Genomic DNA, 25,748 nt, shown 5'->3' with positions numbered 1-25,748 from the left:
AAAGAACCAAACTTACACTGTTTCTTCGTGCATACAGTCAGTCCTGTTGTTAGAAAGCTGTTTTTCACCATGCAAAGGGAAAACTTCTCTAGGTTGAACACTAGCATGAGTAAGCTGATAAAAATCACGTTAAACTGAGACTTTTATCTCTCTTTACAGCTGGTGCAGATGCAGGCAGTCATACTACTATAAATGTTTCAGATTATTAAAAAGACTGCTTAAGTGGAAAACGCTTAATATTCATTAAGTCTCTATAGTATCTGGTTAGGTTCTTCCCTCTCCTCTGCCTTATGCTTCACTTATTACATTTTTCACCTGGGCCAAAAAATGCAACTACAAAACCACCATTCTTTTGCTTAGCAGACACTCAATGTTGCTAAATAGAAAGGGATTTCTTTCCTTTTGGAAACTGCAAAGGAACATTTACTCAGCAGAAAAACATACCCGGCTTTTAACTTAAACCAACAAATGCTTTTAACGTACACTGACTTATGGTAAAATCAAGTCGCACTAACGTAATCTGTTCTGATAAGCCATTATTACATATTATTATATTAATAATTAGGCTCCTGGGAATGGGCAGGAAGTACACAGCAATGGAAGATGGGCCCTGGGAGACTGCACTGACCAACAGCAGCCCTGAACCCCACATCCTCAAAGCAAGGGTTCATGACTACTGTGCACAGATTACGTGATGCCAAATAAATTATACCTCATGCCAAATAAATCCCCAGGGGAGAATGATGACAGGAAAAAACCATGCCTAACAATGAAGGCCATGATTTGACCCGCACAGCAAATTTGATTATCACAGTTCATGCAGCTTTCTGAGGGCTTCATAAACGCATAAATGTCCTTAAGTATTAACTTTATTTCCTAAAACAACCTTGTTCATCACAACCACACCTTAAACTGTGGCTCCAGTAGGCTGCTGTGTGAAAATAAACTCGTTTGTGAGAGCCACAAACCTGAGCTGCATCCCATCGGAGGCCCCTGGGCCGCGCACGCCGAGCTCCACACCAGAGCGGGATGGTTTGGGTGGGAAGGGGCCTTTTTGACCTTTCCTTGCAGGATGGGAGTGCAGGGCCGCTCGCAGCCAGGGCCAAAGCCCCCCTGCCCCTCAGCACGGCCATGGGGCCTGCTCCCTACAGGCACTGTGCCCAGCCTCAGCCAGACCTTGCCCAGGCCCTGCTGCTGCGCCCCTCATGGCTCTGTCCCCTCAGGATCTTCCTCTTTAAATTGCCTCCAGTGCCCTCACTCCAGAGCAGCTGCAAGGAGCCTTAGAGCCCTTCCACAGAGCTGTGTCCCATGTCCCTCTGGACATGGGGTGCTCAGGGCACCAGCAGCTCTGCCACAGTCCTCGGCACCCCCAAGACACCACTTATCCTCCTCAGGTGTCCATTAAAAAAATAAGCAAACTTATAGCCCTTTTGGAAACAAACATAATAAAAAAATAGTAAAAGTTGTCTCAATTTTAAGAGTTAATACAGAAAAAAGAGGAAAAAAAAAGAGGTGAAGTAGCTTAAGTTCATCTCCTCAGTGGTAATAAATAAGGCCTAAGCTCAGAGGCAAAGTTAACCACAATCCTGGGACTCAATCCAAGTCTCCCATGACAATAGGAAAACATTAGAACTCTAACATTCAAAATATTATTTAACTTTTAAAGCCTTAGCACAGTTCAAAGTCTCCTTTGTGGAACAGCGCTTTTGAAAATGTCGGTTGCCTTCCAGAGACCATTTCCTCCTAATCAGGCCCGGCATTATTTAAATAGCGAGGAATACCAGCAAGAATAGGAATCGCTTGGCTGAGCCAGGAAGGGAGAGAGTCTTCAAAATGACTGCAGAATTTTTAAATGCTGGTAAAAGGCCTAATCCTATATAATCATGTACAAAATGACAAGAAACATAGATTTACTGTGACAGTTTGAAAGGATACCAACATAAATAAAATTACTGCTCACATGATGGCAGCCCCCCCACTGTCCCCTCAGCGGCTGCTGCGCCCATAACCAGAGCCCTTCACCACCCAGGCCTCTCACAGAGGCAAAGCCAAGGAAAAAACAGAGCAACTTAAAAAGCAAATTATTTGCTCCCAAGTCAGAAATTGTTTCCAAAGCACCAGCTTACTCTTGCCAGTGCAGCAGTTCATAGCTAACACTTCTTTGTATGGTTAATCTAGATTTAAAAACAAAACAAACAAAAAAAAAAGACAACTTTTTATCCCTCTCTCCTCACAAAAAAACCCAAACAAACAAAAAAAAAGCAAAAAAAAAACCCACCGAAAAACAACAGCTCCACAAAACTTAGACCCAAGAGTTGTGAGCTTTAGTTTTATTCATTGAGTCTCCAACTACAGCAGTGTGGCTGCAATACACAGGGCCAGAGCACAGCACCAAGTATGCTGAGACCAAACACACCCAGCATTTCTCCAGCCAGTAAGTGCAATGTGGGTCGGGAAGGCCTGGTACCATTTATTTATGGCTTATATATATATATATACACACACACACACACACATATATATATATATATATATATATATCTATATCTCAATGGCATACAGCCCCATTTAAACATTTCTCAGCTGAAGAGCAGATGAGACAGCAGCAGGGCAGCAGGGCTGATGGCTCATGTGCCCTCCCCACCATCAGGCCCCCGTTAGCTGTGCTGGGGTCTGCACAGCCCAATTATGCAGGTGCTGAGGGACCAGTTTTGCTCTGCTGAAGCAAAGCCATTCAGCTCCCAGCTGTCCAGCAAATGCACCCAAGTGTGCAGGGAGGGAGCAGCTGCTCTTCCCTGCCTCCACAGCGCCAGGCAGCTGGGCTGCTGCTGTCCACAGGCAGGCCCACCCCACAGCAGCCCACACCCCCAGCTTCTGCATTCGCTTTCCTGCAGTCCGGATCCTTCTGCATCCATCCTGAGGGGGGAATCCCTCTCCTGAAATGGGGCCACCCTCCTCCTTCTCCTAGATGCTGTGTCCCTTTATACTGCTGCACTCACTGCCTCCTCACAGCCAGTGTCGAGCATCTTCTGTAATGTGGAATTATGGAATAAATATGACGAATGCTCCCTCCCCGGCAGAGCAATGCCAAAGACTGCAAGCAGGTCATTAACTGCCAAGGTCATCTTGTTTGTGAAAAAGAAAGGAAAACATTACCATTAAGACTCTAATACGGTAAAGCAGCAATGACGGCAACGAGGAAACATAAGCTTAATGTTTCCTTTAACCCTCACTTAAAAACACATCTGAAGTCATCTGATTCGGCCACATGACTTTGCAAATTACCATTCATTGAGCAGGTCTGGGCTGGATTCAGCCCAGTTTCACACTTGTACCACACATATACCCCAACATTTTGTGCAGGATCTGTAAACCCTATCTCAAAGCAGAATGCAATGAATCAACCTCATGTTTCAAAGTCATCAAGAGGGCCACCAATCCCCTCCTACCCATCAGGTTTTAGGGGACATTACTGAATCTTTGCATGGCCATGTGGGACTTGCCTGGGTGCATCAGCAACTGCCCTGCAATCCCCAGCAGACTCCCCAGCCTCCCCCCTTTCCTCCAGGGAGCATATAAATTTTTCTCCATCTGAGCCTTAACTACTGTTTGTCTGCAGACTTGTAAAATACACTAAGAAATGCCTAATGAGACACTGATCTGGCATCCAAATGTTCTCCCTCTGCATTTCCCCAGCGGGCCATTGCCTGAGCAGCACACACGTTGATGCTGTAATTTGTTTGCCAGCTCTCCAAGGAAGGAAGGAAGGAAAGTGGGCGGGTGGGTGAGAGTTGGAGTCAGTGCAACATCAGCACATGGCTGGCTTGCACATGTTTTCAGTCACTCACTACTAAGAAAATACATACACACACACAAAAACGCTGAAGGCCAAATGAAGACAAGGAGGTTGCTAGGATAACATCACTTCCTTCACACCAGGAGCTAATAAAATAAGTAAAAAAACACAGCTCTCACCTCTTATTTCTTTGCCATCAGTCACAAGACACATTTAAAACCAGTTAGTTGTTAATACGAATGTTACTTTCAGAGGTTTGTTTATATGTTTGATAGCACTTAGGCTTCACAACTTTTAACTATGTCCTCCCAAAGACCAGTTCATCTGCCTGTTTCCTCTGTTTGTGTAGTCTTTGATAGTGAAGTAGAACAGAAAAAAAATCAAATGCTTTAAGTGCATTTTTTTCTTTAAAATCATTAAACCTGGCAGAGTGATTATTTAACAGTCAAAAACCCCCAAACCATTTTCTCTTTAGAAAAAAATCCAGTATTTATTGTGCACTTCAGTATAAATAATATCTTCTATAACTTTTTATTAATTTGTAATACACTTAAGTCTCACCAATAATTTCTGAAAACTGTACAATTCTTAAAGCTACCAAAACACAGCATCCCATCAAACAATTTCCCTAACATGACATGAATGGATGCAAGCAGTCTCTTAACTTAGGGAAGGCTAGAGATGCAAAAAGCAAATGTCTGTGTACAAACTGATTTCAATAATATCCTATCAGAGTTTAATATATTAATGAAAAGTATTTTAAACAATACAGTTTCTCTAAATTCAATCAGTGCTGCTCAACAGATACAGTTATGAAATATCACAATGAATATTAATGGAAGAGGCTTACACTATGTTATTCTTGATATCCTGACACACAAAGATTTCGCTATGATAATTTGCTTGGAATATAATTAAAAGAACCAATCACAAAAAGAAAAACCAAAACACCTGCAAAAATGAATCTGTGCCCTTCATTTCTAGAAATAGTGTATAAACTTGAAAAACTTCAGTCAATGTGGAGATGTTTGGAAGTCTTACTTCATACTATTTGAAAGTATCAAATTTTCAGAAATAGCATGCACTGGAATAGGGACCTCTTTCAGGAATTTTACTTTATCAGTTGCATTTTTTCAAGAAAAATTCTATTTTTAATAAAAACAAAATTTGGAAAGAAAAATTAACATGAGACATGAAGGTATTGCAAATTTCTGTTTTCAACCATAAGTCATCTTATTTTTTTCCTAAATTAAAAAAAGATTAATTATCTGGAGCTATTAAAAGTTACTTTACAATAAAGGCTGATGCCCAAAACATCTGTGTACAATGCTATCAGCTCTATTCGATTTTGAACATTATTTCTTCATCAAAATCTTTATGCTGTGTGGCACCCCCAACAGCAATCTACTCAAAATCACAACATCAGGACAAAGTCTAGACCAAGGTCACAGGTTTACTTCACTGAGATGGCTTAGAGTGCCCACAGTAAAATGCACACAAATACTGGCCAGTTTAAGGCTCTAGCTTGCTTTTTTATTTGGGGAAATTTTCTCCAATACCTGAAGATGACTGGTTTATGCATTTCTGTTCAACACAGGCTCTGTCACTTCATTTGTGTAAGGCTTGAAGAGTGATAACATCCCTTAATAACAAACCCATGGACAGTAAACAGAGAGAACATTTAATTCCATGGGAGCATGGGCACCCCACAGATGTAACACATCTACACCCACAAGGCAGCCAGAGTGACTTATTGCACACTCCCAAGGGGACAGGGCCACTCGTGGTCTGATCCCTGAGCTCCAGCCCCCGCGCCCGCAGTAACAGAACACCTCCGAAAATCCAGATCAAAGAAACACAGCGTGCCATGGGCTTTAGCAAACATAACAAAAACAATTTAAAATCACAACTAGCATTTAGACAACATGCTCGGTTCAATAATAAGGGTTATTTTTGTTATCATGGCGCCCAGAAGCTCCAGCCACCAATGAGGGCTCCCACCTCAGCAGGACTGCACACCATGCACAAGGCACCCTCCTAGCACAGCTTGTGCTGCAGCACTTCAGCCCCCGAACGAGGCTCTAAAGCTGCAGAAACAGAGCAGGGAGCAGGAGAGGCACAGAGCCAGGGGCTGCTGCCAGCTGGCCGCGGGGAGGCCACGGCTCCCGGAAAGAGCCGCCTGCGCTGGACCGCCCGCCCCGCCCGGGCACCCACAGGAGTCACCCACCAGCCACTGGCTCCCTCCTCCGAGGGTGGGGACAGCAGATGCCAGCAGGAACACTCTAGGGCTGCAAGCTGGAGCTTGGCTCTCCCTTCTAGGTTTTAGCTTTCGATCTTACTGCTCAATTTGTGACAATACACAGCTGCCTTTTCTGCCAGGGCTAAGGGTGACAGAAGTATCCTGTAGCCACACCAACCACATGTGCTTGGAGCTCCTGATACCTCCTCCCTGACTGTACAGTGCTAAGTTCCCACGACCTGGTTTGACAGAAAAGTAAATAATCCATTTCAGTTGAAACACAGGTTGTTCAAAGGAAAACAAAAAGCGTCTCCTAAGATCTGCATATGGGCTTTTAGTCTGTGGAAAGCAGAGTCACCTTCTGCAAAACAGAAGCCTCAGAGCTGGGGGTACTTAATCCAAACTGGAAGAACTAACCAGCATGATGTAGCACAGCTGGTTTCAGTGCCAGTTCACACACTGTGTCACAGAACATACCAAGAGGGTTTAAAAGGTTCAGGTCTCCAGCAATCCCAAACTACCCATCCCATCCCCAAGACAGCACCAGGCAGCATGGGGAGGAACAAGGCTTGAGGGAGACTACTCTGTGTGATGGGTAGCCCTGGCCCTGTCACGCTTCCCCAGTGCCCTCAACCACAGCCCAGCTGGAGACAGAGCTCTTCCAGCATCTTTCCACTTCTCCAGGACAGGTAGCTGGAGATGGCAGAGGCCTCCAGCCTCCCAAGATCATCCAGTGGACAAAGGATGATCTTGCATGGGCATGGCCCTGCAGAACCAAGCTCCCTTTGTTTGGGTCTTGCTTTCAGGACTCCTGACCAGTTCCAGAGGCTGCTCTAATAGAGGACAAGCAGTGCCCGATGTAGGAAAGGTCACATGCAATTCAGGTTTTCATTTAGTGAGAATCTACCTGCCCCCAGCAACAGATGCTCTTGTACTAATAGGAAAACAAGTTTATGCAAATCAAAATATTGTGGTTTTAATCACTCAATCCAATCTATTTACAAGCTGGGTTTATTATTTTCTGCTAATTGTGAAGCTGTGGATCTGTTTTATTTTCCTATGTAGGAGAGCTAGTTAAAGCAATCTTTCCTGCCTCCACGTCTGCCACACAGCTCTGCTTCTGAATCCTCTGCTGCTGCCCATGTGATGCTCATGGGTGATTGGTGCAGGCACAGAAGGAAACAGACTAGGGAAAAAACGTGTAAGAAACACAAAAGGGTTTTTTTGTTTCCATCCTCATCAGTTCAGCAGTCTGGTTCATTGTGCACCTGCACAAATATTTATGCTAACACAGCATAAGGATGGGAATAACATGCAGCAGGGAACCAGGAGGCTTAAGTAGTCCTGACAGCACAAAACCACAGCATGGAAAGAGGGATTGTCCACCTTTCTCACAGAGCAGCATGTTCACACTGGGCATCATGGTACAGGTCCCCTCAGTATTAACGGCATCATTTATTCCTGTCCAGGAGAAGCAAATGCAGAAAGCCATAAAAGATTCTGATCCATACACAAGCCATCCACCATGGTGCAGTGATGGCCCCTTGCTTCCATGCCACCCTACCTTTCCTGATTCCCACCAGCCTGTGTCAGTGGCACACAGTCAGCACCACCTCCAGGACATAATTTATCCATTCCTTTGAGAGGCACAGATGAGACCCAGCACACCTGCACACCTTCCCCTCTGTCATTCCTGCTAGCACAGAGGATGGAGCAAAGGGGAGGGATGTGGCATGCCAGGGACACCACAGTCAAAGCCCTGTGTTGCTAGCACCAAAGCCTGCACATTCTCCAGCTTATATTCCAAAAGTCACCATGGCACCAGCCAATGAATGGTACCCTTGAGCTAGTTAAGCATTAAATCAGGTGAGGCTGGTAAGAGGTATTCAGTTCAATGGGACTTAGAGGAAAAAAAACCACACATGAAGGTGCACATTGGCTATGTTACATTAATATAAAAACTCAGAAAAATAGCTTCTCTTGTACACTCATCAATGTTAGAAGAATATTCTATAAGAGAAAAAAAAAGTTTCTAGAAAACCAGGTTGTTGCACTGTTCTGAAGTGTATGAAAATAGTTTTCATTTTTTGGGGGAACTGCAAAGTGCCTGGACACTGAGAAAGAAAAATGTCACAGCCTGAAGCCTGTTGAGCTGAGCTGAAAGGGAGGTCTTGGCCCTCCATCTGCTTATCTGAGGTGTTCCTAATGTTCCTTTCATTGATGCAGAAACCAGGCAGTCATGTACAGTGGTATCAATCATTGCTAAGTCAGCTGAAAATGAAACTTAACAAGAAAACAAACAAAGAAACAACAAAACCAGCCACAATGAAAACAGTCCAAAACCACACAAGTCTTCTCTCAATCCAATGATCAAATCCTGCTGCCCAGTGGGGGAGAGGGGTGTGGTGTAAACTGGGACACAATTTTCTCATATTTATATGATTCTATTCAAAGGACCATTTCTAATGAACACATTATTTGTATGATTTATGTAAACAGTTTCAAGTACAACAGAAAGACAATTACATTCTAACCATAAGCACAGCACAGCAAAACCGTTGAGAAATCCTTGCAGATACTCAAGTTCCCCTGTCACAGTGGGGACAGGACAGGTCACACCTGTAGCAGCACGGGGGCAGTGCTTGTCAGGGCTCCTGGTGTTCACCAGGATGTGTGTTGCATTCTGGAGCTGTGGTCCCCAACACCAGAGCCAGGGGAGCCTCACACCAGAGCCAGACACCCAGCACCCACAGCCGGGCTGCCCTACCCACACTGCAGCCCCAACATGCCCCTGGGTGTGTTAGCAACTTCTCCCATCATGGACAACAAACTGACAGCACAGGAACTCCAAAGTGTAGTCTTGCAGGACTGCATATTAAAGCTATGAATGAATGTCTGCCAGCTGCAGCACCTTTCTGGAGCAGGGCACTGGTGTCACATTCACTTGTCCAAGCAAAGTGGCAGTAACTTCTGGTCATCAAAACTTCTAAACCATTAATTTATCAAGATTAAAGTCTATTAACCAGAACCCAAGAGATTAAAGTTGAATTATGCATAAAAAAAGATTTGAACATTTTAAAACATATTCTGACATGTTATGCTTTTAGCAATAATTACATTATAAGACATGTGTTTGACACTTATTTTCTAGTGTTCAAAAATATTTCAGTTGCTAGCTCTTTGCCATCTGTTTCCCATCATTATTTCATTAAAATAGTTTTCATCTCCCTTATAGTAGAAGAGCAAGACTGCTTTCTCTGTGACTGGATTACCACCTCCCTTACTTAACCAGCACCATTCCAGTATTTTTTTTCATTTATTTTTTGAAGAGGCATATGTACCTCCTCCAAACTCCACCCAGCAAGGGCTAACAAAGCAAGCTTGTTAAAACCAGCCAAATGCATCTCCTTCTCTCCACCTGTCAAGAACACTTCTCCAAAGTCTCTGAGGAAGCTAAATCAAATAACTCATCTGCTGCAATAAGCACGGGGATTTTCCTCCCTGAAAGGGAAAACGCACACTTGACTACACCTTGGATGAAAACCAAGGTCCAATGTACAATTTGTACCTTTCACCACACAAAACACCATTCCCAGGCAAAATACTAGAGCTCAACAGCTTACACTGCTGTGAGTACCTGTGCAGGGGCAAAGTTGCCCACATACAAGGAAGAGGTGGTTTCTGAGCAGTTATCAGGAGCAAGTGCAATAATTCTTACCTGGAAAATGCTGTTTGCAGCTGCTCACCGATTTGTCAGCACACACGCTGCTCTCACCTCATGATTTATGATGCTCTCTCCAGCACTGAGACTTCTATTACTGTCCTCGTTTATTGCCTGCAGCTGTCATTCTCACCAACAATTCTACAGTTGTTTGTAGGTGAGGTATCAAAGGTATTTAGTGTGCACCTAGAGACGTAATTTTAATCAAACCTACTCACAGGCAGTATTTAAATGTTAGAACAACTGCACAGAGTGCAGCAATTAATGTGAACTTGACCAACCAAAATTATGACAGCCAGAAACGTTTACTCATAAATGCCTCAAAAGGATGGATGTCCAACAGGCCTGTGAACACCTGCTGATTTGTAAATGAAGATAAAAATAGTACCCATAGATCACAAAGCCTTCTGACAGGTATTTGAATACACAATAAATATTAACAGAAGTTCAGCAATTTCACTTCCCATGGCCAAAATGTTGCTATGGCTGTAAACGCAGCTACATCTTTCTCACCACTTATTTTTCTCAGCCAGCTATTTTCCCCCTTAAACTAGTCGGGTTTTCCAGCATCTCCTCAAAAGCTGCTGAATCTGCCCAGTTTAGAATAACGACAGTGGAAGGGGAAAAAAACTTCCATCCAAAAATTTCACTTTTAGAGATCTCAGCATTTTCTAGACATTAAAACTTTGCAAATCAGGAGTTCTGACCCACTGCAGTCCTTACTTAACCTTTTTGCAAGCCACAAGTTGCTCAATGATTTGAAAAACATGCAAGCAGTGTTACTAAGCGAGAGTACCAATTGCACTACCTTGTTTTGGGAAAGGGTGGCAAACACCCTCCGTGGTTGAATTGGACCTACCACGACCTAACATGGCATGGAAATGTAGCAGAAAGTGAGAAACAAGTCCTGAAGCTAAGCCTAATAGTACTTTCATGTGTACTCTAAAGCTCCAACTCCTTAAGTGAACCAATTATAACAGCATCTCTGTCCATTTAATTGAATTTCTAGTGCTTGTGAGCCAAGATGAAACCTGAAAATAAGGACCCTAAACCAAAGGGTACCAAAGGCAGACTTTGCAAAAGAATTCAAGCTTATTATTACTTAAAATTATTTTATATGCCTGGATTCTAATGGCTGAATATTTTAAGGCTGGCAATCTTAAATTAGTCTAAGCACCAAAATCCACTTCCAGTATTGAAAGTTGCTTTATTCAAGACTAACCACACTGCATAGCGTGAAAATGGCACTCAAGGCAAAAACAATTGTGAATTTACAACCAAAAGATAGCCTGAAGGCCATCACTGTCACAGTCAAGCTTGATTTATAGCTGAACAGATAGTGTCAAAATATAAACTACAAATTAAACACAACTCTGAAGTAGAAAAAAAATGATGGTTTTACACTATGGTGATAAACTACCAAAGCAGCTCTGGTGTTTTTAAGTTGTTAATACTTCCAATATCTGGAGATATTGAGTGATTCTATTACATCCCCATGCTCCAGTCCCTTCAGCCAAGGTGATGGGGTCATATTGAGCAAGTTGTGCAGAAGATGCATTCATGAATTGTGAGCCCACATTAGACCATGAATGGGCGTGCAACAGTCTCCTTTCAGGTTAAGGAACAAAATCTCCTTGTAGAAAGAACACTAATTGTAGCACATTTCAGAGCTCAGGAAACTTTTAGTTATTTAAATCCACAATATACCATTTGTTTCCCATCACATTTATTAGGAAAATAGATCAGAGTTGGTCATATTTGCCTCATTAGGAAAAAAATTCCACCATGAAAAAGCTGACTTTACCTAGATTTTTAAACTTAGGGCAGCTGAGAGGTCATTTAAGCTATAATTTTCTTAGATTCAAACACAGATACACATTCTATCTTCAGATGGTGTCTCTAGGATCTGATCACTCAAGCATGTGTATGATTCTTCACTGACAAACCACCTGACTCCTCTACTTGTGCAACTTGCATTACTCATAAGAAGTCCTTGGCAGAGGCAGACCAACATATGTTAATTACTGGGCTGCATTATAATAGGTCTGACATCTTGTTTCTCATCCAGCGTTTAAAATAAAAGGAAACAACAGTCTCTTTCAATACAAAAGTACATATTTTTGCATCTCAGGCTAAAAATATTCTACGTTAAAAACACAAATAGATCAACTGCCAAAAGCTGTGTGTTCCTTTGGGGGTTTAGCCTTATTAAACAATGAAGGAAAGCAAAGAGAGGTTGGTGTATATGCATTCACCTTTCATTTACTACAAAATATTCCTAAATTGGGTGCAACGGGTAAAATGGGAGCTTGACTGACCAATAGTTTGTTTCTTGTATTAACAGTTTTTCAGATAATGTTGGCTTTCAGTTTCTTCAGCAAAATACGGTATAAACTCATGAACACTGAAGATGAGCATGACTAGAGCAAAATACATACTTGAAATATTTTTTATTTTTCCCATGTTAGGAGATATTTACTATTTCTTTATTTTATTATTTAATATGCTGGGATATTGCTAGGACAAGATGTTGGCTACATTACAAGTATTTTTGATTTACATTTCTCTTTATTGAGAAAAAGATACTGAAGGCAATAGCCACAATTTCAGAAAAAGGAGTAAGACTCCACACCGACATGCTGTTTCTTCTTGGGTGACCAAATTAAATTTTTTAAATCTGAATTTCAAACTGTGTGTCACCATAAAATTGCTAGAAACACATGAAGCTTCCTTTAAATTTTCAAAACACTAATATTCCAAAACCAGGCACTGGTACCAGATTTTTTTTCACAAAGTGTTGCAAAAGAGTTTATGCATTGAATGATTTTACAAGCATTGAGGATGCAAAACCTTTAAGAATACACTGAAACGCTGTCTCAGAAGTCTGGGGCTTTTCCCCAAAGTGATTAAACAAGCGTATCACACAGCTATGACCAGAAACCTGCTGGGTGTCCGCGGTCCCCTCCCTGCCCAGCCCAGCCCCGGGTGCCGTGCCGAGGCAGTGCCGGTCCCTCTCCAAGGCAGAGTGCCAGCCAAGCGGCTCCAGCCAGGAGCAGACAGATGGTGGCCAATAAGGAAACCATCACAGCGTCTTAGTCACCATGGCACAGCCTGGGCACCACACAATAGCAGCCTGCCTGTCATCGACTTGATCCTCCTTTCAGCTCGTTAATGTGTTTACCTGCATGTGCCTGGTGCTCCCAGCTCCAGGCACACAGACACCCAGCTGGAGCTGTCCTGGGTGAACCACTCCAGTGGAATGGGGCTTACAAGGACCCATCACAGCCTATCAGAGAGCTAAAGGCAGATATCCAAAGGTTACAAAACTCTGCCTTAAATGCAACATACCAACCACCACTCTGAGGGAGAAGCTAGGCTCTAGGGTAGCTAAGAGGAAACATGCCAAAGTCTTAAAAATAGATGTTCCAAGTACCAATTACTTAATAAAAGAAACATCCACAGATGAATCCTAAATTTTCAGCATTTTTTGTATTTATTTGGAGATAAAACAACCTTACTTAAGGGTAAGAGAAGCAGCATGATCCTGAATTTAAGGCACTCATTTGTTTCCCCCCAGCCAGTTCCTCTGAGCTCCACTCTGAACCCTCCAGCAGCAGCCACTGCTGCCACCTCAGCCTTGTCCTTCTCTCCCCTGCAGACCCTACACCTCTCAGATGCTTTTCAATTGGTTGCTTTACAAAAGAGCAATCTGCCATGAATACAGGCGGAATAAAAATGACTGCAAATATTTTCAGAACCCGTTTTACTCAAAAAAGCTCTGAAGCGCTATCCCTGCACAGCACTGCCCTTTGCAGAAAGAACCACTGGCCTCACCCAGGCCTGAGCAGCACCAAGCACCATCTGCTCTGTGCCCCAGGGGGCCTTTCCACTCTCCCAACCTGCACAGCTCCAGCCACTGGCACTGGCATCCAGCAGCTCTGCTCTCCCTGCTGCACAGACTTTGAGGACACAGCAATTTCATGTGGATGTTTTAAAATATTCATCTCCTGTCCTGTTGCTGATTCCTTCTGAAGTATAAGCCATCTCCAAATGGCCTTCCCTTGGGCATACACAAGGAACACTCAGAATGCAAGGACTGGTCTCCAAAGGAAGCATTTATAACGCTCACACAAGTCCAAGTGTGGCATCGTTCATATCTAAACTGTACCTTTGCTAAACACCAGGTTTAAGTATTCGTTCTCAACAAACATGGCAAAGGTTCCACGGGATTCTTTCTGTATTGTGTCTCTTGCTGGTCACCAACAGCTGGTGTTTTACTTGTCCTCTGCTAAAGAATAACACAAGGCTAAATGAAACTGACTCCTGAGTTACAAATAAACAAGCAAGTGCCTGCTGCAGAGGTGGGACTTTGTCTAGCGCAGTTTGAAGCCCTTCTGGGTATTCAGCTTCCCACCCAACTCCTGTCTGCCTGGAGCATCAGGACCACAGAGCCCCCTGGTTTCTTCTTCCTTCCAGTGCCACCTAGCAGCTGGGACTGGGGGGTGAAAGCCAGGGCTGAGCAGTGCTGAGTGTGCCTCTCCTCTGCGAGGGCTCCTCACAGCCACACGAATTGCTGTGGCAGAGGCAGGTTCAGAGCCAGCCATGCAGCCTGAGCAAAGCAGAGGGCAAATGACTGAGAAAGGGCACAGCTCCCACACGCTTATATTGCCAAAAAGCTGCAGGAAGAAGATGGGAGCCCAAGTGTTTTAACTTGCAAGGCTGATTTAACAAAGTCTGAGAGAGCTCTGCTAGTGACCCAAAATAACTTCTCCTTACATAATACTGCTATGATTTTAACATGAGAGATGTCAGAGTATTACAGTGCCAAAAGCCAAAGCTACGCATTCATTTGGAAAGCTACTAGGCGCCCATCTCTAATGGTATCTAACTCCAGCTGGACTGCTTTTTAAAACAGTGATGTAGATTTCTGGAGAAATCTCACACTTGAGAGAACAAGCAAAGACTCAAGTACAGTTCCTGTAACAAGCATCTAAAAGCAGGACTGATAGCTGCTTTAAGTCTTACCAGGTGAGACATACCAGAGTGGATATCTCAGAATCAAAAAGGGACTCATGAATGGGATCAATTTGAACACTAGTTTGTAGAGAAACAGCCTTGACAGCACAACACACATTGAATTCACCTTTTCGGTAACAGAACTACCATCCACATCTGCACATAAGTGCCCACTGCAACTCAGCATCCTGGTTTTCTGTGAAACAGAAAGATAAGGTTTTGTAAAGCACCTAAAGGACAGTGAACTGAGTGTACAGATAGTCAGGTCACAAAAGCATGTACAAGATGACAGTTCACTGGCCTGACATCCCTTAGAACAATAACTCCAGTTTTAAAAAAAAGAAGTTTAATTAAATGTAAAGTGAATCAACCTGTGCTAGGTGGAGAAGAGAAGCTTTACTTGAAAAGGCTTGGGGAAAGCCTTGGGTTGCTGTAAGGGAGACCTAAGCATATGCTGTATAACAGCTGTAAAGAAGTTAAGTTTTTCTAACAGTGATCCCACTGCTGGGAAAAGAGTTATAAGCATTTAACAAACAGAATTTACAAGAAGGACACTAAGAGACTGGGTAGACTTCGTGACAACCATATCATTCTTCTTTTCCCCTGAAAACCTGCAGGATAATAACCACTTCTCTCTCTCATCTATGGGTAGATGCATAAACAAACTGCTTTTCCAAGAATTCAGTTACAACTAAGTCTCTAAAAGTGCTTTCTAAAGCATTTTCTTGCCCCCTTTTTTTTTAGCAGGAGGTAGGGTTGGCACAGCTTGGCAGGACAGGGGAGATAATCAAGGCTCTTCCATTCACCTAAAAATATAAAATAGTTTTAAAACTGAAGTGTAACAGTGCTTATTGTCAAAATAGTTTAGCTGCAGGAACTTGAATTTTGCAATGTATTTTAAGAAAATGCATTCTCTAAGAAAATTTTCGTGTTTATAAAGCTTCTTTTTGTCATTTACAACAGCCAAGATCTTAGAGATGTGCAATACTAAGGAAAACTAAGGCTTATGCGAAAGCAATGATACATAAGGTATTTCTTATTTTCACACTATCTCTGGAGGCATCCCACCTTCGGGCTGCACAAACAGAAGTGCTGTTCCAACTGGGCACAGACACAGTGGGACAGCAGTTGATGAGTTTCTCTCATTTCCTCAAGGAAGCGGCTGTAGTTGGAGTGGGGGAGGTCTTGCAACTCAGGGCTCAAGCCTCTCCTCCCTGTCATTCAACTCTCTTGTGGTGGATTTTTTCCCCTCACACATCACACTCTCACACCTCCAAAATAACCAAGAGCAGATGGTAACCTTTGAGCTGGAGAATGCCCATCTAGCAGGCTGCTGGACAACAGTCATGTCCCAGAGAAGAGCACAGAGGAAGGGTCTGAGTTTCACACAAAATCAAAGTCATAAAAACACCTTACAGGCTTATAATGATTTCTGCTTTTGGTGAGGCAGACTCCCTCTTTGTCAGTATGAGACCAGACAATTTCCAGGGAAGCCCCATCTCAAACTTTTTCAAGCACCACCTGCCCCACAGTGTCAGCCTCAGCACTGTCCTGCACTTTTCCCTCACCCCACAGTGCCCTTATTTACACAATAAACCAGTATTAGATCAGTTCATCTGTTTTCAGAATGGGTGCTCAAAAACACAAGAAGAGAAACCTGCACTGCAGAATTTACTGATGGAGATACAGAGGTGTGTATTTCAGAGCAGCCCAAATGACTCCACTGTTCTCAAAGGGAATCAGGAATGTAGCCAAGAAACAAGCAGATACACATCAAGGGAACTGTTTTTGCTACTAAATGGCCAATTGAAGCCCCTACTATTCTGTCATATATCTATGTCACTGCAGTCCCAATAAATAATGCTTTCTGATTAGTTATGAGACTATCTAGAAATCTCTAAGATAGATACTGTTCACTGTGCCAGCCAGTCAGTCATCGGAGCCCTGAAGTCTCAAAGGAATGAAAAACTAGTACACGAATCCAAAAGACAACACAAACTTGTTTTCAAGGTATTGCTTTTTCTCTTACTCCTCAAACATGTTTTTACCTAATCAGCAAAGATGACAAATAGTATTTCACAACACAAAGAGCTGCCATATGAATGAGGCAGTTTCCCCACATTTGTGCATTAGATCAAGCAGTCAGTATTCTCTAGTTAATACTACCTGGACCAAGCTGACTACTAAACTAAATCACCAGAAGAACTTACCAGTTACCAGGCAAAGAGTTGAGAACATGAGAACAAGTAAGATTTGAAGAAAACCCAAATAAAGACAATCATCTCCATACTAGTTTCACGTGACATTATCAGATGCTTCACTTTTGTGGCTTTCATTCTCGTGCTATCGTTGACAACACATATGTATTATCTATATGTTAGAGTTGTTCCCCTTTCTGAAGTCAAGCCCACAGCAGTGCTGCTGTTCCCTGGAAACAAAAAAGGTTTACAGCAACCACAGCCCCTCCGCGCCCACAGCCAACACTGACTACCAAAAAACTGGCATACAGCCCTACAGGAAGAGGATAACACAACTGGCTTTGGATCAGGCAGCTGGACCATTGCCTGGGTAGGTTTCACAGGTCTGAAGGAGGACGTCTTAGCACGAGGACATGAGTTATAAATCAGGTCTTCACCATCCGCTGCCATAAGCCAGGACAAACAAGCAAACATAACATTAAGAAGAAACCTCTCGTATAGACTAACAATGAGCAGTGGAGGTAATACAAACTCGCACTTTTATGAAATTCGCACAGGTTTGTAGCGCTGTGCATATAAATGGCGTTTTGAGCAATTTCTTTTCCTCCCTCCTGCTGCCTGGTATGGAGCCAGGAGCTTTCCAGCTTCACTTTGGGAATCAAGTCAAATCTGGTCTGCAGAGTCAAAACAAACCCTGGATTAACAACCAGGGTATGCTTCCCACATTTATGTTAATGGAATGTTACTGTGATAGGTTGTATGTCACCACCCCAATATTAGTACACTAGACAGAATACAAACCAGCTTGATCTATAGAATTCTCCATGTAAAGAAGAGAAATCCCTTTCCAAGCTTAGATACTTCACTAAATACTAAAACTTATTTTAAAATGCATCAACCACTATCATCATCTTATTGCAGGGTTCCATACTGTTGTCTCCTTATCACAAAAGTTCCATACCTTCTTGGTGTTTCTCATGGGCAGCTCCTCAGAACACTGACTCTCTCTTCTTCACAAAGCAGCCAACTGACTCCAGCTCCCCTCTCACCCAGCCACCCCACTCTTTTATAGTATCTTCTTCTCATTGCTTACAGCTGTGGCCTGTTAAAGTCAGGCCTGCTCCTGATCTTTGATAATTGGCCCAGCTGCAATTATATTAGCTCCTTAGGGGCAAGATTACTTTCTACACTATCTTTATTTTCTTATGTTCTATCCCCCTACAAACCACCACAAACCGGAAAAGATTTCTTGGATGTTACACCATTCACTACAAGAGTAAAAATTACTTCCTCTGTCCTCTGCCACAGAACTAAAATGTATAAGCAACTGAAGGAAACTACAGGTGTTCCAGAATGAGTGATCACCTATGTGAGCCTTCAGAAGGGCAAGTTTTTTTAAAGAATGAGTCATTCCCTGTGGAGTAACTTAATTTCTATTGACACTTACAGGAGAAATTAGGTTGCAAGTGATTTTGTCTGTCTAAGAACAACTTTGCTTTTTTTACTGGATACCTAATACTCATAGAAATCTGCCCTACTCCATAAAGGGAAGGGCAGAGCACTGTACTGAAGCCAGGAAACTTCATCTTTGCAGGCAATGTGGACTTCAGTATATCTTAAATTATTAGAACCAAAAATAACATGTAACAAGTGTAAGGCCATCTCCTACTCTCATAATACACTACTGCCTCCAACAGTCTAGCTGTGGAGATCCATTACAACTCATTGCCTGGACATTTCCCTAGCAGCCTATATTCTCTTTAAAATATTCTAACATTAGCCAAGCTGAATATTAATGATCACGTGAAACCCAACGGAAGTGAAGAATTGAAAATTGCTACATAAGAATTTTCTGCTTTATCATAAGAAGGGGAGGAGGGGGGAGGAAATCAATACGGCAAAACAACCTTTTAAGCCAAAGACACCATTTTAAAGCTCAAATTATTTCTAATACCACTGACAGCTTCAACTTGTCATCAGCAGGAAGGCTTACATACACTTGGAGTGAAGATGTGAATTGAGCGTAAGGAAAACATAGAATATCTGAGCAGGAGGTCTATCTGTGGTGGTTCTATATTGATGTTTTGCTTACTGTGTTTTCCCATAAAACACACTTAAATGGATCAAGAGGGCTTGTGCTGCTTGTCCTACAACAGGCACTTGACAGGAACAAACATAAACCAACATAAACTCTTCAGCAATATTCTTGCTGCTTTGCTGTAATACAGGATAGAATTTCACAAAAATTGGTCTAACTAGGAGTGAACAAATTAGCCAATTGCATAGTGGTCAAATTTGCTACCACAGGCATTAACTGCAGTCCTACTTATTTATGAGAAACAGGCTTCCCAGGTAAAGCCATAACAAGCCAAGCTCACGCCTCCTGCAGCATTTGATCACCCACGTTGTTAGAGCAGCACAGCAGGCACCACGAGTTCCTGGCCAGCCACTGCCTCCATTTCTCATAGTCACATTATCTTCTGTGGGACTGGAAAAAGGCTGGATCCCTGTTGTTCTGAAACTTATCAACAACACTGGGGAAGGCAAAAGGAATTCCAACTCTTTTTCCTTTCCCAGATCTATTTTTCTTCCTTTTCAGGAGAGAAACCAGGCTTTCCAAGCTGCTAGTAGAAACATTAAGTTGCTAAAAACCTGCCAACATTGTCTCCAACTATAGTATCAGTTATCTAACTGCCATCCATGAGGGTTTGGGGTGCTGGTTTGGTTCTGCTTTTGCCTTTTTTTTCCCCCCCAACAGAAAACCTTTGGAACCCATAAAAGTGGAAGAGATTTGGGGCAAAGGGCAAGCAACTCCCAAGAAAAGTTATGAATGGAACTATGCTACAGAGAGCTTCGCCTTTCCACTCCTTGTACAGGAGAAATCATTCAGATGTTGCAAAAACTGATCCATTATCTTTTGTGGGTTTCTTTAAATAATCTAAAAACAGAATTGTATGCCATACTAAGATAGCAGATTTGTTTCATCCCAGAGAGTACAAAACATTCTCTGTACATATACACAGCAACTGACTTCTTTCCTGAAACAAAGTTTTCATTGATCCTTTGCCACAGACTCAATTATTGTTTCTAATCATGATCAACGTTTATTTAAGGTATTGTGAACTGTAAGCAATGCAAACAATAAAAGCATCTGTCCATGTTGACATGAATGTAATTGGCAGGTTAGATACCTATATCAACTGGTCCCAAAGGCGTTCTTCTTAAATTCAGAGAGCCCAAAGTAAATTTAAATTACAATTTACAGAATAATCTTGAAATCAGCCACTTTTCGAGGTAGTGTTATCTTGTGCAGATAAAACTCACAATCTGTCAATTCAATCCCAGGAAATTCTTCATTGTTTTAAAATATAATCCTAAAGACTTTTTTTTTTCTTAAAGCTTCTTTCTTTTTTTAATGCAGTGGATTATGCAAAATTGCTGGTCCTCCTTGCAACCATGGGGAAAAATAATCTTCCTCTTGTAATGTAGCAATTATAGATACATATGTAAAAAGAGCAGAAATCAAGGCACTTTGAAACAACACTTAAAAAGATGAAAAAAAGACTTGACTACGGGATATTTAGGGGATTTCAAGTCAGCTTTTCCACAGCCTCACTGTAAAAATAAGTGACCTTTTCCTTCTCCTCTTCCCCACCCCAAACTCTGAGGAAAACGGCCACCAAATGCACTCAGCTAGCCTCAAAGTCACACGTGCTCCACTGCAGATCTTGCTTTCAATGTCTCTTTTGTTTGATGGCTGGTGTTTCAACATCCTCAGCTTGGAACAGAGAAAGGTCAGAGCGAGTCTTCTGGCATTCACAAACCTGCACCAGGCCCCGCCAAGAGAAGATTGATGCCATAGTACATTTTCCCCAGTCAAGAGAAGGAAGTGGAGCTCTGAATCCACGACCAACCATGTTTGTGAGAGGGATTTGTTTCCCAAAGGTGTTTAGCTTTGCTACATTCCTTTGTGAAACTTTTCTGCTGGTGCTAGTAATATTTTTGAGCTACCCACTGTACCATGTTACTGCCCCAGTAACATGGTACAGGTTCCCTGTACCATGGGGGGTACAGGTTACATTGTAACCTGAACAGGTTCCCACCAGTAAGTAGTTTTAGCCATACATTCCAGCATACAGCCCTTTTTTAAAATTCCCCTCCAGATTCTGCTTCACCCCTACATTGCCCTCACCTTTCCTCCCTTGTGTGGGGAGGAGAGGCTGCACCATTAAACTTCCAGTGTGTAAGGCCACGGTCCGTTCCACAGCCAGAGAGAAGCTGTTGCTAAAGATTCCTTAAAAGCTTTGGCACTTCACGGCAGTTGGAACTACTCAACCAGAGCTGGGAGCCAAAGCTTCGCCACAGCATTAATGGGCTTTTGCCCTTTTAAATTTTGTAAGCCTGTCGCCTTTCTGATGCGCGCAGTTTTATTCAGAGCCCTAAATGGCCATTTCATATTTAAAAGAAAGCTTGCATAGGTAGCACCCTAAAACTACCCCAGGTCATTCATCACCCCAGCACTCCTACTGTCTCTTAGGAAACCTTTGATAGAGCATTTGTTCAGGCTGCCAAGTTAAATCCTCTTCTCTCGTGTCAATGCATTGAAAAAAGCAGTCAGAACACCAGCTTCACTCAGGCCTGCTGAAGTAAATGGAGAAAACCAATTCCTCTGGCACTACAGAACCATTAAGCCGTTTGCAGATTATTAACTGAAGCACAAAAATACACACGGCGCACAATCGGACAGAGCAGAGCTATGCCTTGAGTTTGCTTCGCTCTCGATAAACTGACGATACAGCCGCAATTTGCACCAAGTCATGCAGCTGCCGGGCTGGTGAGCGGGACCCCGGCAACCCCAGACAAAAGCGGCGATGCGGGGTCCCGCTGCCACGGCCGGGCAGGTTCCACCTTCAGCAGAGACGGCGGCGGGGGCTGCGCTCCAAGGGGCACCCCCGAGGCGCCGCCCCGCGTCTCTCATCGCAGCCTCCGAGGCGGCACCGAAATTAAACTTTGCACGTGCAAAACAAAGTTTACAGTCTAAAACCCCGATTATAGTAACAACTTCCTCCCCCTGTCTCAGGCTGCCGTACTCCTTCCCCGCTACCGCGCCAGCCCAGAATGCTATCCCGAGCCCCGCGGGGGGGTGGGGGGGACAAGAGCGTGGCTGGATGGCTCCTATTTTTATGTTTACATTCCTGAAGTGTCTTTTAACTGGCTGCCATTCTCCCTCTCCCCGCGAGCAGCTCCGCCGGCCGCCTCTGGAAGCTCTTCCCCCGCTCCCCTCGCACAAAGGCGGGCGAGCTCCGGCCGGGTCGGGTCGGGTCGGGCCGGGCACCCCCGGCCCTGTGCCCCCGCGCCCCCTCCCCTCCGCCCGGCGGCTTCCTGGACAGATGCACGGGGGGGAGGGAGGGGAAGAGAGAGGGAGGGAGGGGGGCTGCTCCTTCCTCCTGCCTGGCGAGAGAGGCCCAGGTCCCAACTGGCTCTCAAAACCCAGGCGCAAGGAATTTACACCCAGGCAAGCTTCCCGGAGCCCCGAGAACAGGCGCAAGCTCCCCCCCTGCGTCTCCCGAGCCCCGCACGGGCGGCCGGGCACGCACACACAGCCGGCCGGGCACGCACGCCCCGAGCCGCAGCCCCGGCCCCGCTGCGGGGCTCCTGCCCGCCCCGACGGCGCTCGCCCCGGCCGGGGGCAGCCGCCGCCCCGGTCCCCGCAGCCCCCTTTGTGCTTGCGGCGGCTCCGGCGCCCGCCCGCCCCCCGCCGCGGCTGCTCCAAGTTCGCCCCGGGCCGGGTCCCCCCGCGACCCCGCGGCCGGCGCGGGAAGGGCATTGCCCGGGGAGAGCCGCTTCCCCGCCGCCGGGCCCGGCTCCGCGGCTGCTCGCTCGCCCTCGCCCCGCGCCCTCGGCGGGGACAGTCTGCCCCTTTAAGAAGTCTCCACACATTTTCTCCCCTTGCAGAATAAATATGTTGTTGTTTTTCTTTTTTTTTTCTCCCTGTACACCTTTTTCCCCAGCGTGGCCGCTCCATTGTTTCTGCTCCGCCGAGACGCAACCCCTGCCCGGCCGCGAACGGGGAGGTGCGAGCAGGGAGCGCAAATAGACGCGAAACTTACCTACGGATTGCAAAGCAGCCTTGCAGCAGTAAAATAATAAGGAAGAAGGCAGGCAAAATCCTCTTTCCCAACTGATTTGCAGGTCTACTCGGGTATTTTTAAATATATAATTTTGTTTATTCCCCTCCTTTCTTCCTTCTCCCCCTGTTTTCTTTTTTCTTCCTTCCCCCCCCTTTTTTTTCCCCTTGCCCACAGACAGTGAAAAGGAGCTCAATGTTAGTGGGTGAGTAAGTGAATCAACTAGCAGAGAGCACAGCAAGTTGAAGTGTCAAATTACATTGGCTATTCTATTACCAAAGGGCCATGCTTTGTGGCTGCTGGCAAAATCTGTCCCAGATTCCTATCTGAAAGGGAGCTGCCTCCTACAGGGATGTTCTTCCCTTCGCCCTCTCCCTTCCCCTCTCCACCCGCAACACACACACACACCCCCAAATCACACCAAGTTAAAAATCTTAGATACAAGTTAAAATACAAATATTGTCTTACAGTGTCTTTTAAGGCGGGGATTCTCGTTTTAGTCCTCCTGCATACCAAGCACTCGGAAACCCTTCCACTCTGGAAACTGAAAGCTGGAGAATATGTATACTCCCTTCGGTGTTTTTGTATTATTAAATAGGGGAAAACCACCCTGGACCCAACACACTCTCAAGCATGAGGTGTCTCCGTCTCTGTCGTCTTCACGAGAGAATTTTTTACGGGCATGGAAGGAACTACCGGGCAGGCAGGGGGATTACACTGGAACGCCGAGACATCCTGCCGCTCCGTTATTGCACTTTAGCCCCCACCCCCCTCCATTTATTGCCACCACCCCCACCCTCGGGGCCGCTGTTATTTTCAGAGCCCGGAGCTCCCGCCACCCAGGTAGGAGCAGGGTTCTCCCGGGGGTCCCCGCTCAGCCGGGGAAGCCGGGCGGGCGGCGGTGCCCGGCGGGGCGGGCCCGGGAGGCGGCCCCGCCGCGGGGGGGCCGGTCAGGGGCCGGGGCCCCCCCGCCGCCCGGAGCGCGGCCCCCGGCGCTAACAATAGGGCGTGTTTTTGTGCTGTTTTTCTTCCCCTGCGCTCCTTAGGAAATCCAGCCCGATTTCCAGGGAGAAAAGAAGAAGAAACCGTCCTTGTCTGACGAGCCCCAATCTGCTAAAAAACATCTCCCTCGACTTCTCTTCCCCTTGATAAAACACTTCTAGGACAATCAATATTTTATGATGAGTTGTTAATAAGCCTAATATATTCATCCCTGCTCCAACGGGGCTTGTTAGATTATGCAATTAAGATAAGCAATTTAAACAGCTCTGTGTAGCTTCTCGCTGGTCACATTCGTCTTGTTGTTGGAGGAGGAGAACGATCGGGACTGTAAAGTGATGACGGATCGCTCGGGGAAGGGGGAAGAAGGTCTAATTTTTTCATATTTTTTTCAGCTGCGTGCAGGCGGAACGGAGCGCTCCCTCCGCTGCCCGCGCCGCTCCCCCCGCGGGGCTGCCCCCGTCCGCGCCGATCTGCGCGGGGTTACGCCAACCCCGAGGGCAATGCCCCCGGCGCGGCCCCCGCCCCGCTCATTTACGCCTTCGTGGCTTCCCCAGAAAAAAGACCCCTCTTCCTGCCCTTCTCCCGGTGCCTCCGGCTGCCCCCCGAGCGCCTCGGGGCGCGGGGGGTCCCTGCGGACGCGGCGCCCGCCCCCAGCGCGGAGACAGAGCGGCGGCCGCCCGGCCCGGCAGCGCCGCGGGGGGAACCCCGGGCGGGCAGAGCCCCGGCGGGGACGGGCAGCCGGTGGCGGGCGGCGCGTCCCGCCGCTCCGGCGCGCTCCGGCTCCGCGTTTTGCGAGCGGCCGCGGTGTCAGCCGGGGAGCGCCGAATAACAAAGGCAAGTTTGAGAGCAGCCGCCGCCGCTGCCGCCGCACAGGCTGCGGTGACGTCAGGGAACAATGCCGCTGCCAGCCCGCCCGCCCGCCGCCCCTTAAAGGCGCACGGGGCTCTGCCGGGGGCCCCCGCCGCCGGCCCGGGGGATGGAAGGAACGGGGTGCCTATGCTGGGCCCCCCGCCCTGCAGCCCCCGGCCGCCGCCAGGTCCCTCCGGCATTGCCCGCCCGGACTGGGAGCGGAGCAGATTCTCCGTCTCACGGCTCCTTCCCTCCCTTGCCGTGCCCCGCGCGGCCTCCACCGCCCTAATCGCTGCCTTCAGCTGCCCGGAAGAACTGGCGGCCGCCGGGCCGGGAGCGCTCGGGCCCCGCCGGCCCGGGCCGAGCTCCCCGCGGCGCTGCGGGGCTGGGCGGGCCGCGCCCCGGGCAGCGCGGCCTAAGGGCCCACTGCCCTGGCCGCACGTACGAGCCCTGGGGCCCGCCAGGGAAGGGTTTTCGCCAGAAGTCCGGCACCTCGGGGGCCAGGACCTGAGCGCTGCCAGCCACTTCGGCTTGTGCTCCCGCAGTGACCCTCGTTTCCCCTGTCACGGTGCGCTGCCCTCCTCCCCAAGCCACGCCGGCCCCGTGACTGTAACCTGTTGTCCCCAGGCTTAAGCAGTCAGTGCAGCTCATTTCACTCCTGCACAGCATTAGGTGTCTCATCAAAACAGGCGCAGAAAAAGCCCAGCCTTTTAGGTAACCAAAAAGGGCACTGTAGCAATACGGTAATCTCTTGATAATCACACACATCAGGCATCATACCTTAAGAATTCATTTGCAA

At 45.9% G+C, this 25,748-nt stretch overlaps 1 protein-coding gene across 3 annotated transcripts in view; it reads right to left on the bottom strand.

Annotated features, from left to right (window-relative positions):
• The window catches only part of ZMIZ1 (zinc finger MIZ-type containing 1), a 337,858-nt gene extending 314,675 nt beyond the window's left edge, over nucleotides 1-23,183 (bottom strand). For all 3 annotated transcript variants that reach the window (XM_066554169.1, XM_066554172.1, XM_066554171.1), the window contains exon 1: nucleotides 23,081-23,183. The gene's annotated coding sequence lies outside the window, so the exon portion shown is untranslated. The remainder of the gene's footprint in view (nucleotides 1-23,080) is intronic.
• Between the last annotated feature and the right edge of the window lie 2,565 nt (nucleotides 23,184-25,748).

This window comes from Molothrus aeneus, chromosome 8, assembly GCF_037042795.1.
Source record: "Molothrus aeneus isolate 106 chromosome 8, BPBGC_Maene_1.0, whole genome shotgun sequence".
NCBI classification, from domain to species: domain Eukaryota; kingdom Metazoa; phylum Chordata; class Aves; order Passeriformes; family Icteridae; genus Molothrus; species Molothrus aeneus.
This window is presented reverse-complemented; position numbering and strand designations above follow the sequence as displayed.